The sequence below is a fragment of the Nerophis lumbriciformis genome, linkage group LG36, assembly GCF_033978685.3.
Source record: "Nerophis lumbriciformis linkage group LG36, RoL_Nlum_v2.1, whole genome shotgun sequence".
NCBI classification, from domain to species: Eukaryota; Metazoa; Chordata; class Actinopteri; order Syngnathiformes; family Syngnathidae; genus Nerophis; species Nerophis lumbriciformis.
In genome coordinates this window covers 17,764,922-17,778,617 of record NC_084583.2, presented here as the reverse complement: position 1 = coordinate 17,778,617, position 13,696 = coordinate 17,764,922, and the positions used below count along the sequence as shown (strand labels likewise).

Sequence of the window (13,696 nt, the reverse complement as noted above, 5' to 3'; positions counted from 1 at the left end):
TTAATCACAAGGGTTTAATCTCTCTCCTGTGTTAGTTTGAAGCCGAAACGACAAACGCGCTCAGAGGAGATAGATTTTGAAGAAAGGTGACCGGTTTTTACAAAAATTTTGTTTTGAAGGGGGAATAGCAAACTTCCTGTTGATTTTTGCTGGGGGTTGTCAATTTATGAAATGTAGGTCTAAGTGAGACCTACATAGAGGTTTTTGTTTCATGTCTCTCCGACCTTCCCAGTGGCAGTTACAGGCAGTTTTGTAATTTTTTTCTTCCGAGGAGCAGTTTTTTTCTGCGTTTTATTCAAAATTGCGCGAGATTTGGGGTTAGGTTTTTCATTAGATCGCAATTTTTGCCAGTCCTGATGTGTGTGTTCAGTTCGGTGAGTTTTGAAGCATGTTAAGGGGGTCAAATTACAGCTCAAAGAGGCAAAAGTGACTGTTTTTAGTACATTTTTGTCTTGAAGGGGGAATTGCCAACTTCCTGTTGATTTATGCCCGAGGAAATTAATTAATGAAAAGTAGGGCTAAGTGAGCCCTACATAGAGGTTTTTGTTTCATGTCTCTACAACATTCGTACTGGGAGTTATAAGCAGTTTTCTTTCTAGGGGGCGCTAGAGCGCAATTTTGAGTTTTGGGGTTCGGTTTTTTTATTAAAAGACAATTTTCGCAGGTCCTGATGTGTGGGTCAAATATGGTGAGTTTTGAAGCATGTTAAGTGGGTCAAATTAGTGCTCAAAGAGGCGGCGGAATAATAATAAAACCTTAGAAAAACAATAGGTCCTTATGTCCCATTGTAAAAGGACTCCCGTTGGGATTCCTTTTACAATGGGCCATGCGGGCCCTAAAAAACATCCCCTGAGAAATTATAAGAATGTAGTTTAATAAAGCTGAACGTGGAGGTTCTTGCCTAAAATGAATAAAGTATATTCATTATTAGGGCCCGCATGGCCCATTGTATAAGGACTCCCAAAGGGAGTCCTTATGCAATGGGACATAAGGACCTATTGAATTTGTAAGGTTTTATTCTTTATTCTTTATTCTTCCGCCGCCACATTAAACTGTAATTTGACCCACTTAACATGCTTCAAAACTCACCATATTTGACCCACACATCAGGACCTGCAAAAATTGCCTTTTTGTAAAAAAAAACGAACCACAAAACTCAAAATTGCGCTCTAGCGCCCCCTAGGAAAAAAAAAAACTAGACTGCCTGTAACTCCCACTAGGAAGGTCGGAGAGACATGAAACAAAAACCTTTATGTAGGTCTGACTTAGACATACCTGCCAACTTTTGAAATCAGAAAAACCTAGTAGCCAGGGTCCAAGGGCCGCAGGCCCCGGTAGGTCCAGGACAAAGTCCTGGTGGAGGGTTCAGGGCTTCGCCCCCCGACGCAAAATTATTATTAGCATTCAGACAGGTTAAAATGTTGCTAAAAACATCACTTTTCTATCAGTCACAGTGACTTTTCAGAACAAAAATATTACAGCAAAAATCATATGGGTTGATTGACATGTTTATTCTGTAAGCTAACTTCAATAGTTTGAAATTATTTTGACAGTTAATGCCAGTAATCCTGTCAACCTTTCACAAGACTTCAATTTGTTAATTGAAAGTATAAACAGTATAAACACTTTTTACAGTAAACAAATGGTAAAACAGTACTAAACAATTCCATAAAAAAAAAAATTGGTGTCATTATTAACTTTCTGTCCAAGCTTGTATAATCTACTGCCTTGTTCAATTGTAAAAAATATTCTGTGCCTAAAATTCACATTTCTATCACAATTATCATACTGTAAACATGGTAAGCTAACTTCATTAAAATTAATAGTCCTGTCAATAGCATGGAATTACAATTCAAATGTAGTTTTTTTGTAAGCCTTTCAAAAGAATTCAAAATATGAAAAATTAATGAAAATTAATTTAAGCCATCAGACACTTGAAAAGTGGCACATCACATCTCTAATGTAATCATTTGAACTTTTCAACAGAAATAGCACTGCAAAAATATTAAGGACATACTTCTGTATTTTGGTAGTTATGCTGTCAACATTTAACAAGATTTCTTCAACTTGGACTTGAAAGCATAAATAGTATAAACACTTTTAACAGTATGTCGTGCTGTGAAATACAGCCGACAGGATTGCGCACCAAACACGAAGCAAGGCCAAAGCGCATGCATGGTGCAGGAGAACAAAGGACTTCTTTCATTTAAGGTTTGTGATAAACCATCAAACTCATTCGTTAAAAGGACTCTATAGTAATATAAAGCGAATTTTTCTGGACATTATCATGCAAGAAAAGTTTATTTTTGGGACCGCGATCACCGCGTAATGATTTTTAAAGGTTGCATTACAAACATTTAACTGTCCCATGTGATCAGCCAGTGCGATTGGAAGTCCATGCTCAATTATTGCCTCCGTAAATAAAACTTCGGCATTTATCACATCCAAAGAATCTGTTTGGGCGACGAAAAACGTTGAAAGTTTTCCACTTGTATCGCTAGCAACGGCATTAGACTTGTGTTTTTTTGTCCCAACGTGGTCTTTTACATCGCTAATTCCTCCGTGTCCGACCGAAAAATCTTGTCTGCACAAGGTGCAATTCGCGTAGTTTTCACCCTTTTTTTTTTTTTAATTAATGAAAAACCGTATTTTTTATCACTGCAACCGTAACCCGGAATAGGTTGATGAAAACCGTACGAATTACGGGAAAACCGGAGTAGTTGGCAGGTATGCTTAGACCTACATTTCATAATAGTACATTCTCGGGCTAAAATCAACAGGAAGTTGGCAATTCCCCCTTCAAGACAAAAAAGTACTAAAAACAGTCACTTTTGCCTCTTTGAGCTGTAATTTGACCCCATTAACATGCTTCAAAACTCACCAAACTGAACGCACACATCAGGACTGGCAAAAATTGCGATCTAATAAAAAAACCTAACCCCAAATCTCAAAATTGTGCTCTAGCGCAATTTTTTAATAAAACGCACAAAAAACTGCTCCTCAGATGAAAAAACTGACAAAACTGCCTGTAACTCCCACTGGGAAAGTCGGAGAGACATGAAACAAAAACCTCAATGTAGGTCTCACTTAGACCTACATTTCATAAATTGACAACCCCCAGCAAAAATCAACAGGAAGTTTGCTATTCCCCCTTCAAAACAAAATTTTTGTAAAAACCGGTCACCTTCCTTCAAAATCTATCTCCTCTGAGCGCGTTTGTCGTTTCGGCTTCAAACTAACACAGGAGAGAGATTGAACCCTTGTGTATAAAAGTATAGAACAGTGTTTTAATACCTGCTCCGGTTTTGATTTTATGACCCTTCAAAGACCCGCTGCACTGATGCTGCTGCGCTGCTGTTTTTTTAAGATGGCTGCTTAAAAGCAGGAAGCACCAGCGTGCCCACACAATGCAGACAAGGTAGGTACACTAGACAAAAGTATTGGGACACTTATGACTACCAATGGACAAAAGTATTGGGACACTTAGGCCGAAAACTGGACAAAAGTATTGGGACACTTAGGCCGAAAACTGGACAAAAGTATTGGGACACTTGGGACTACAACTTGACAAAAGTATTGGGACACTTAGGACTACAACTTGCCAAAAGTATTGGGACACTTGGGACTAAAACTGGACAAAAGTATTGGGACACTTAGGACTAGCACCTACCAAATACGCGGGCCCGACCAACGCTGCTTGCAGCTTTAATTATTATTATTATTATACCGACCGCCTCTTTGAGCTGCAATTTGACCCACTTAACATGCTTCAAAACTCACCATATTTGACGCACACGTCAGGACCTGCGAAAATTGCCTTTTGATAAAAAAACCAAACCCCAAAAATAAAAATTGCGCTCTAGCGCCCCCTAGGAAAAAAAAAAGTAGACTGCCTGTAACTCCCACTAGGAAGGTCGGAGAGACATGAAACAAAAACCTCTATGTAGGTCTGACTTAGACCTACATTTCATAATGGTACATTCTCGGGCTAAAATCAACAGGAAGTTGGCAATTCCCCCTTCAAGACAAAAAAGTACTAAAAACAGTCACTTTTGCCTCTTTGAGCTGTAATTTGACCCCATTAACATGCTTCAAAACTCACCAAACTGAACGCACACATCAGGACTGGCAAAAATTGTGATCTAATAAAAAAAACCTAACCCCAAATCTCAAAATTGTGCTCTAGCGCAATTTTTTAATAAAACGCACAAAAAACTGCTCCTCGGATGAAAAAACTGACAAAACTGCCTGTAACTCCCACTGGGAAAGTCGGAGAGACATGAAACAAAAACCTCAATGTAGGTCTCACTTAGACCTACATTTCATAAATTGACAACCCCCAGCAAAAATCAACAGGAAGTTTGCTATTCCCCCTTCAAAACAACATTTTTGTAAAAACCGGTCACCTTCCTTCAAAATCTATCTCCTCTGAGAGCGTTTGTCGTTTCGGCTTCAAACTAACACAGGAGAGAGATTAAACCCTTGTGTATAAAAGTATAGAACAGTGTTTTAATACCTGCGCCGGTTTTGATTTTATGACCCTTCAAAGACCCGCTGCACTGATGCTGCTGCGCTGCTGTTTTTTTAAGATGGCTGCTTAAAAGCAGGAAGCACCAACGTGCCCACACAATGCAGACAAGGTAGGTACACTACACAAAAGTCTTGGGACACTTATGACTACCACCGGACAAAAGTATTGGGACACTTAGGCCGAAAACTGGACAAAAGTATTGGGACACTTAGGCCGAAAACTGGACAAAAGTATTGGGACACTTGGGACTACAACTTGACAAAAGTATTGGGACACTTAGGACTACAACTTGCCAAAAGTATTGGGACACTTAGGCCGAAAACTGGACAAAAGTATTGGGACACTTGGGACTACAACTTGCCAAAAGTATTGGGACACTTAGGACTACAACTTGCCAAAAGTATTGGGACACTTGGGACTAAAACTGGACAAAAGTATTGGGACACTTAGGACTAGCACCTGCCAAATACGCGGGCCCGACCAACGCTGCTTGCAGCTTTAATTGTTATTATTATACAATTATAATAAAATAATACATTAACATTAATATTGTATTACATTTTTGATACAATATAATTACATTTTCAAGACATTATTGAGTCAAAACTCTGTGTGTGTGTTTAAGTACAAACCCTAAAAGCAGTGAAGTTGTCAGGTTGTGTAAATGGTAAATAAAAAGAGAATACAACAAATCCTTTTCAACTTATATTCAATTGAATAGACTGCAAAGACAAGATATTTCATGTTCACACTTGAGAAACTTTCTTATTTTTTGCAAATATTAGCACATTTGGAATTTGATGCCTGCAACATGTTTCAAAAAAGCAGGCACAAGTGGCAAAAAAGAGAGAGAAAGTTGAGGAATGCTCATCAAAGACTTATTTGGAACATCCCACAGGTGAACAGGCTAATTGGGAACAGGTGGGTGCCATGATTGGGTATAAAAGCAGCTTCCATGAAATGCTCAGTCATTCACAAACAAGGACGGGGCGAGGGTCACCACTTTGTCAACAAATGCCTGAGCAAATTGTTTAAGAACAACATTTCTCAACAAGGAATTTAGGGATTTCACCATCTACGCTCCGTAATATCATCAAAAGGTTCAGAGAATGTGGAGAAATCGCTGCACGTAAGCCATGATATTACACACCTTGGATCCCTCAGGCATCAAAAAGCCACATCAGTGTGTAAAGGATATCACCCCATGGGCTCAGGAACACTTCAGAAAACCAGTGTCAGTAACTACAGTTGGTCGCTACATCTGTAAGTGCAAGTTAAAACCCTACTATGCAAAGCCACGGCCATTTATCAACAACACCCAGAAACGCTTCGCTGGGCCCGAGCTCATCTAAGATGGACTGATGCAAAGTGGAAAAGTGTTCTGTGGTCTGACGAGTCCACATTTTAAATTGTTTTTAGAAACTGTGGACGTCGTGTCCTCCGGACCAAAGAGTAAAAGAACCATCCAGACTGGTGAAAGTGTAAAAGGCAGCATGTGTGATGGTATGGGGGTGTATTAGTGCCCAAGACATGGGTAACTTACACATCTGTGAAGGCACCATTCATGCTGAAAGGTACATACAGCTTTTGGAGGAACATTTGTTGCCATCCAAGCAACGTTATCATGGACGCCCCTGCTTATTTCAGCAAGACAATGTCTGTAGTCCAGACATTGAAAATGTGTGAAGGCTAAAATATGAGAAGGGAGTCTGTTGAACAACTTAAGCTGTACATCAAGCAAGAATGGGACAGAATTCCACTTCAAAAATGTGTCTCCTCAGTTCCCAAACCTTTACTGAGTGTTGTTAAAAGGAAAGGCCATGTAACACACTGGTAAAAAAATGCCTTTTTTTGCAATGTGTTGCTGCCATTAAATTCTAACTTCATGATTATTTGCCAAAAATAATAAAAGTTGTCTTTGCAGTCTATTCAATTGAATATAAGTTGAAAAGGATTTGTTGTATTCTCTTTTTATTGAAGGGAATAAGCGGTAGAAAATGGATGGATGGATGGACAACATGACAACTTCACTGCTTTTTTGGTATACCCGCACCATACCCAAAGTGGCATATTGAGAGACACACACACACACGCACACACACACACACACACACACTGACGGCGGATGTTAATTAAGAGTAAATCAATAGAACAGACTAGCAGCCTAGATCAAAGTCCTGGGTGCATCATCCATGTTGTTGTGCTGACAATAGTTGTACATCGCTCACCTCAGGCAATCTAAAAGGAGTAAAACATCACTGCCAGAGGTCACATGACACATTGACCAACAGGCAGCAGCTCTACTTTGAGATGAAGACCGAGTGTGAGCACTCACTAACAGATCATCTCATTCAGCCTTCAGCTTGTAGGCACTACTTCCTCTTTGTAGTGCAGAAGTGAAAACACGATGACTGTGTTCTTTGTGCGGGGGAGGAGGAGGAGGAGGGCAAAAAAGACCTGATGACATCAGTGGGCTGGCTGCAGAGCCTCAGACTGGCTGCAGAAGGTCTAATTATGGGCTTGGAGGAGCCAGCACTTTGCCACTGGCACCGACCACATGATGGGACTCCAGACCTGACCAGGAACAGATTATTTATAAAGATGCAAGGCAAAAAGGAGGGATTTAGTGTCCAGTGTGGACCACAGCCAGACCGAGGACACTCCCAACATCTGCTCCACATTCCCTCCAGGAGAGTGGAGCTAAAGTTCTGGTCAGAAATGTTCATACAGCAGGCCCGGAAAGTACTCAGACCCCTTTCAATTGGTCACTTTGTCTGCAGGCCAGCTACTTGTCCATGTAGCAAGTGGAGGGGATCATTCATATTTATCATTTATATTCATTTATTTATGAAAGAGTGAAAGGTGTTTAATGATAACACGAGCATGTTTCTTTCATGAAGACAAGAATATAAGTTGCTATGATTGTGATCAGAGGTGGGTAGTAACGCGCTACATTTACTCTGTTACATCTACTTGAGTAACTTTTGGGATGAATTGTACTTCTAAGAGTAGTTTTAATGCAACATACTTTTACTTTTACTTGAGTATATTTATAGAGAAGAAACGCTACTTTTACTCCGCTACTTTTATCTACATTCAGCTCGCTACTCGCTACTAATTTTTATCGATCTGTTAATGCACGCTTTGTTTGTTTTGGTCTGTCAGACAGACCTTCATAGTGCCTGCGTTTCAACAAATACAGTCACTGGTGACGTTCACTCCGTTCCACCAATCAGGTGCAGTCACTGGTGACGTTGGACCAATCAAACAGAGCCAGGCGGTCACATGACCTGACTTAAACAAGTTGAAAAACGTATTGGGGTGTTACCATTTAGTGGTCAATTGTACGGAATATGTACTGTACTGTGCAATCTACTAATAAAAGTTCCAATCAATCAATCAAAAGTGTGAAGGAAAAAAGATCCTTTTTTTTATTTCAACCGTACATCCCGTCAAAAGCCTAAAGACTGACTGCACAGTTCCTGTCTTCACAATAAAAGTGCCGCTCCATCGCGCCTGCGCTTTCAAATTAAGAGTCTCCGAAAGCCAGCGCAAACAAGCTAGCAAGCTACGGAGTTTGCCGCCAATGTATTTCTTGTAAAGTGTATAAAAACGAATATGGAAGCTGGACAAATAAGATGCCAAAAACCAACCACTTTCATGTGGTATTAGACAGAAAGGAGGAACTTTTTTTCTCCTCCATTTGAAAACGAGGACTTTATCAGCACTACTGTCTGATTACAATCAATGCAAGTCATCAGAATCAGGTAATACACCAACTTATATTCTTGTTTTCATGAAAGAAAGGAATCTATATGTGTTAAACATGCATGTATATTCATTAAAACACCTTTAACATGTAAACAAAAACGGCAAAATAAATAAATATAAATGATATACTGTATATATCAATGTATATATATATATATATATATATATATATATATATATATATATATATATATATATATATATATATATATATATATGTGTGTGTGTGTGTGTATATATATATATATACATTATGTATATGTGTGTATATATATATATATATATATATGTGTGTGTGTGTGCATATATATATATATATATATATATGTGTGTGTATTAGAGATGCGCGGATAGGCAATTATTTCATCCGCAACCGCGTCAGAAAGTCGTCACCCATCCGCCATCCACCCGATGTAACGTTTGATCAGAACTTCACCCGCCCACCATCCGCCCGTTGTTATATATCTAATATTAATAAAAAAATTTAAAAAAAAGGGTGAAAACTACGCGAATTGCACCTTGTGCAGACAAGATTTTTCGATCGGACACGGAGGAATTAGCGATGTAAAAGACCACGTTGGGACAAAAAAACACAAGTCTAATGCCGTTGCTAGCGATACAAGTGGAAAACTTTCAACGTTTTTCGTCGCCCAAACAGATTCTTTGGATGTGATAAATGCCGAAGTTTTATTTACGGAGGCAATAATTGAGCATGGACTTCCAATCGCACTGGCTGATCACATGGGACAGTTAATAATGTAATGCAACCTTTAAAAATCATTACGCGGTGATCGCGATCCCAAAAATAAACTTTTCTTGCATGATAATGTCCAGAAAAATTCGCTTTATATTACTATAGAGTCCTTTTAACGAATGAGTTTGATGGTTTATCACAAACCTTAAATGAAAGAAGTCCTTTGTTCTCCTGCACCGCATGCGCAATCCTGTCGGCTGTATTTCACAGCACGACATACTGTAAAAAGTGTTTATACTATTTATACTTTCAATTAACAAATTGAAGTCTTGTGAAAGGTTGACAGGATAACTGGCATTAACTGTCAAAATAATTTCAAACTATTGAAGTTAGCTTACAGAATAAACATGTCAATCAACCCATATGATTTTTGCTGTAATATTTTTGTTTTGAAAAGTCACTGTGACTGATAGAAAAGTGATGGTTTTAGCAACATTTTAACCTGTCTGAATGCTAATAGTCATTTTGCGTCGGGGGGCGAAGCCCTGAACCCTCCACCAGGACTTTGTCCTGGACCTACCGGGGCCTGCGGCCCTTGGACCCTGGCTACTAGGTTTTTCTGATTTAAAAGTTGGCAGGTATGGTGAGGTTATAAAGCTTTTGCCTGTTAAAGAAAGGAGACTGATCCAATGCACAGACATTCGCGTGCCACGCTGTCACGACCCAGACGCACACCAGTGCGCAATCATATGGGAGCCGCGCTGAGCGCACCTCCAAGCGCGTCTCGCTGCCGGCGACGGCCAGATATGGGCCCACGCTCCAGCGCCATCCATTTTCAGGGCTAGTTGATTCGGCAGGTGGGTTGTTACACACTCCTTAGCGGGTTCCAACTTCCATGGCCACCGTCCTGCTCTCTATATCAACCAGGGTGAGCCCCACCCCTTTCATGAGCGCACTACGCGCGGAGTGACCCCTGTTACGCGCCCCCGGCAACAGGGGTGGCAAGCAGGTAAGCTGCGCGGGCGGAGCGCGCGGAGTGACCCATGTTACGAGCCCCCGGCCACGGGGGTGGCGGGCAGGTAAGCTGCTTACCTGCTGCGCGTGACGCCGGCCGCGGCGAAAGCGGACGAGGCGGGGTGTCGGTGCGGTGGGCGCGGTAGTGACCCTGGACGTGCGTCGGGCCCTTCTCGCGGATCGCTTCAGCTACGGCTCCCGGTGGGGCCCTCTCGGGGGAAGGGGCCTCGGTCCAGGACCCCGGCGAGGCGTCCCTTCTCCGCTCCGTAAAAGTGTCCATCTCTTTTCTTTTTTTTTCTTCTGTTGTGGCATATGCAGCAGGTGCCTGCTCGTTTTTCGTATGTGGGTAACAACATTTAACTATGTATATATATTTCCGAATTGGTTTAACTGCCACCCGCAAAAAAAAATAAAAAAAAAATAAAAAAAAATTAATCCGCCCGACCCGACCCGCGAGCGGATAAAATCTTAGTTTTTTTAATTTCATCCGCCCGATCCGCGGATAATCCGCGGACTCCGCGGTTGTGTCCGCAAACCGCGCATCTCTAGTGTGTATATATATATGTGTGTGTGTATATATATATATGATATGTGTGTGTATGTTACTCATCAGTTACTCAGTACTTGAGTAGTTTTTTCACAATATACTTTTTACTTTTACTCAAGTAAATATTTGGGAGACTACTCCTTACTTTTACTTGAGCAATAAATCTCTAAAGTAACAGTACTCTTACTTGAGTACAATTTCTGGCTACTCTACCCACCTCTGATTGTGATGACTTGCATTGATTGGAATCAGACAGTAGTGATGATAACCTCCACATTTTACAATGGAGGAGGAAAAAAATAAAATAAAATAAAATAAAATAAAATACCTCCAACGGAATAAGCGGTAGAAAATGGATGGATGCAAAATAAAAATAAAAAATACATTAAAAAAAAAAAAATTAATAAAACAAAACACAAATAACTTGCATTGATTGGAATCAGACAGTAGTGATGATAACGTCCACATTTTCAAATGGAGGAGGAAAAACACAAAATAAAATAAAATAAATAATTAAAAAAATTAATTTAAAAAAAATAAATAAAATAAAACACAAATAACTTGCATTGATTGGAATCAGACAGTAGTGATGATAATGTCCACATTTTCAAAATGGAGGAGAAAAACTAAATAATTTTTTTTTTTAAATACAAATAAAAAATACAAATAAAATAAATAAATTAAATAAAACACAAAATAAAACAAAACACAAATAACTTGCATTGATTGGAATCAGACAGTAGTGATGATAACCTCCACATTTTTAAATGGAGGAGAAAAACACAAAATAAAATAAAACAATAAAATAAAATAAATTTAAAAAAATAAAAATAAAAATAAATAAAATAAAACACAAAACATTTGCATTGATTGGAATCAGACAGTAGTGATGATAACGTCCACATTTTCAAATGGAGAAAAACATAAAATAAAATAATACAAAAAAAATTTAAATAAATAAAATAAAACAAAATAAAATACAAAATAAAACAAAACACAAATAGCTTGCATTGATTGGAATCAGACAGTAGTGATAACGTCCACATTTTCAAATGGAGGAGGAAAACATAAAATAAAATAATTAAAAAAAAAAATGTAATAAATAAATAAAACACAAAATAAAACAAAACACAAATAACTTGCATTGATTGGAATCAGACAGTAGTGATGATAACGTCCACATTTTCAAATGGATAGAAACACAAAATAAAATAAAATAAAATACAATTTAAAAATAAATAAATAAATAAATAAAAAATAAATAAATGAAATAAAACACAAAATAAAATAAAATAAAACACAAATAACTTTCATTGATTGGAATCAGACAGTAGTGATGATAATGTCCACATTTTCAAATGGAGGAGAAAAACATAAAATAAAATAATTAAAAAAAAAATGTAATAAACAAATAAAATAAAACACAAAATAAAACAAAACACAAATAACTTGCATTGATTGGAATCAGACAGTAGTGATGATAATGTCCACATTTTCAAATGGAGGAGAAAAAAAGTCCTCCTTTCTGTCCAATACCACATGAAAGTGTGTCCATCTTCCATGCTCCTTTTTATGCACTTTACAAGAAATACATTGGCGGCAAACTCCCTAGCTTGCTAGCTTGTGTGCGCTCGCTTTCTGAGACTCTTATTTTGTTAGAGCAGGCAGGATGAAGCAGCGCTTTTACTGTGAAGACAGGAACTGTGCAGTCTGTTAATAATGATACAAAGTTATGCAGAGGTGTATCGTTTTATAGACAAATTATACTATGTGGGGGGGGGTTCTTCTTCCTAGGGGGGGCGTAACATAAAATAGTTGAGAAGCATTCAACTACATGTTGTACATTATTGCCACTGTACAAGAGGTAAGGATGAGTTATATCAAAATCATATTTCAACAAATGCATTTTTGCTGATAAACACTTTCTGACCCACAGGCGTGTGAATGCAAAGCGTTTTGAGGAAGGACTTAGTGAGTTTAATGTCCAATATTTCCTACTGCCTAGCTACTCTTGACTAGGGATGTATTTGGTTAGGATTTTATCCATACCAATATCGATATTCTTATCGATACTGGTATTAATCGGTAGTCTTATCGGTACTATGTAATTTGTGTAAATAAAGATGTGGAAGAAATACATTTTTATTAGCATTTCCTTTAGCACAAGAGGTTGTACACCAGCAACATCATGTAACGTCTCACAGCAGGGAAGTTTTTTTTTTTTTTTTATCAACGGCTGTTTTTTAAGTCTTAAACAAGTCAACTATGTGTGCAGTGCAGTTATGTCATCTTCTTGTAAAGACCATCACTGTGTTTCTACTCATTACTCGGGTTGTACGGTAAACCAGTACTAGTATAATAGCGCGGTACTAATCAATCCAAAACGGTACTATACTATGTTTGAAAAGTACTGGTTCACAATTTATCTTTTTTTTTTTTTTTTACGAGCATGACGGCGCGTCGTCACGTGGTGACATTGCTGGTTTTAGGAGCAGAGGAGCATGTTGGGCAGCGCACACACACAGAGTACTTACAAGCAGACACAGTGTGTAGACAGAAAGGGGAGAATGGACGCATTTTGGTGTAAAAAGTCAAGATAAAGGTGAAGTTATAACACTGAAACACCCTCAGGAAGAGCTGCTTTAACACATGCAGCTAATGTCCCTCCACAGTGTTTTAGCTACTTCTAAATCACTAACCCTTGCCTCCATGGTGACAAATAAAGTACGTTTCTTACAAGTATCATTATCACTGGAGGACGAGGAATAGCTAAACATGCTTCACCACACACCGTAGGAGGATACAATAGCTCACCGCCGTCAAAATGTAAACAAATGCCATGGGTGGATCTACACCTGACTTCCACTGTAATGATACCAAGTACAAGAGCGTATCTAGTCGATACTACTAAAATTACATTGATATTTTTAGCAAAACAAAATCTTTTTTCGTTTAAAAAAAAATTCATATTATGTTTATAAAGTCAGTAAATATGTCCCTGGACACATGAGGACTTTGAATATGACCAATGTATGATCCTGTAACTACTTGGTATCACATCCATACCTAAATGCGTGGTATCATCCAAAACTAATGTCAAGTATCAAAGAAGAGAAGAATAAGTGATTATTACATTTTA

The 13,696-nt window shown here is 38.5% G+C and overlaps 1 protein-coding gene across 1 annotated transcript in view; it reads right to left on the bottom strand.

Annotated features, from left to right (window-relative positions):
- arhgef6 (Rac/Cdc42 guanine nucleotide exchange factor (GEF) 6) overlaps positions 1-13,696 on the bottom strand; it is a 124,075-nt gene that overhangs the window by 94,794 nt on the left and 15,585 nt on the right. The window lies entirely within an intron of this gene.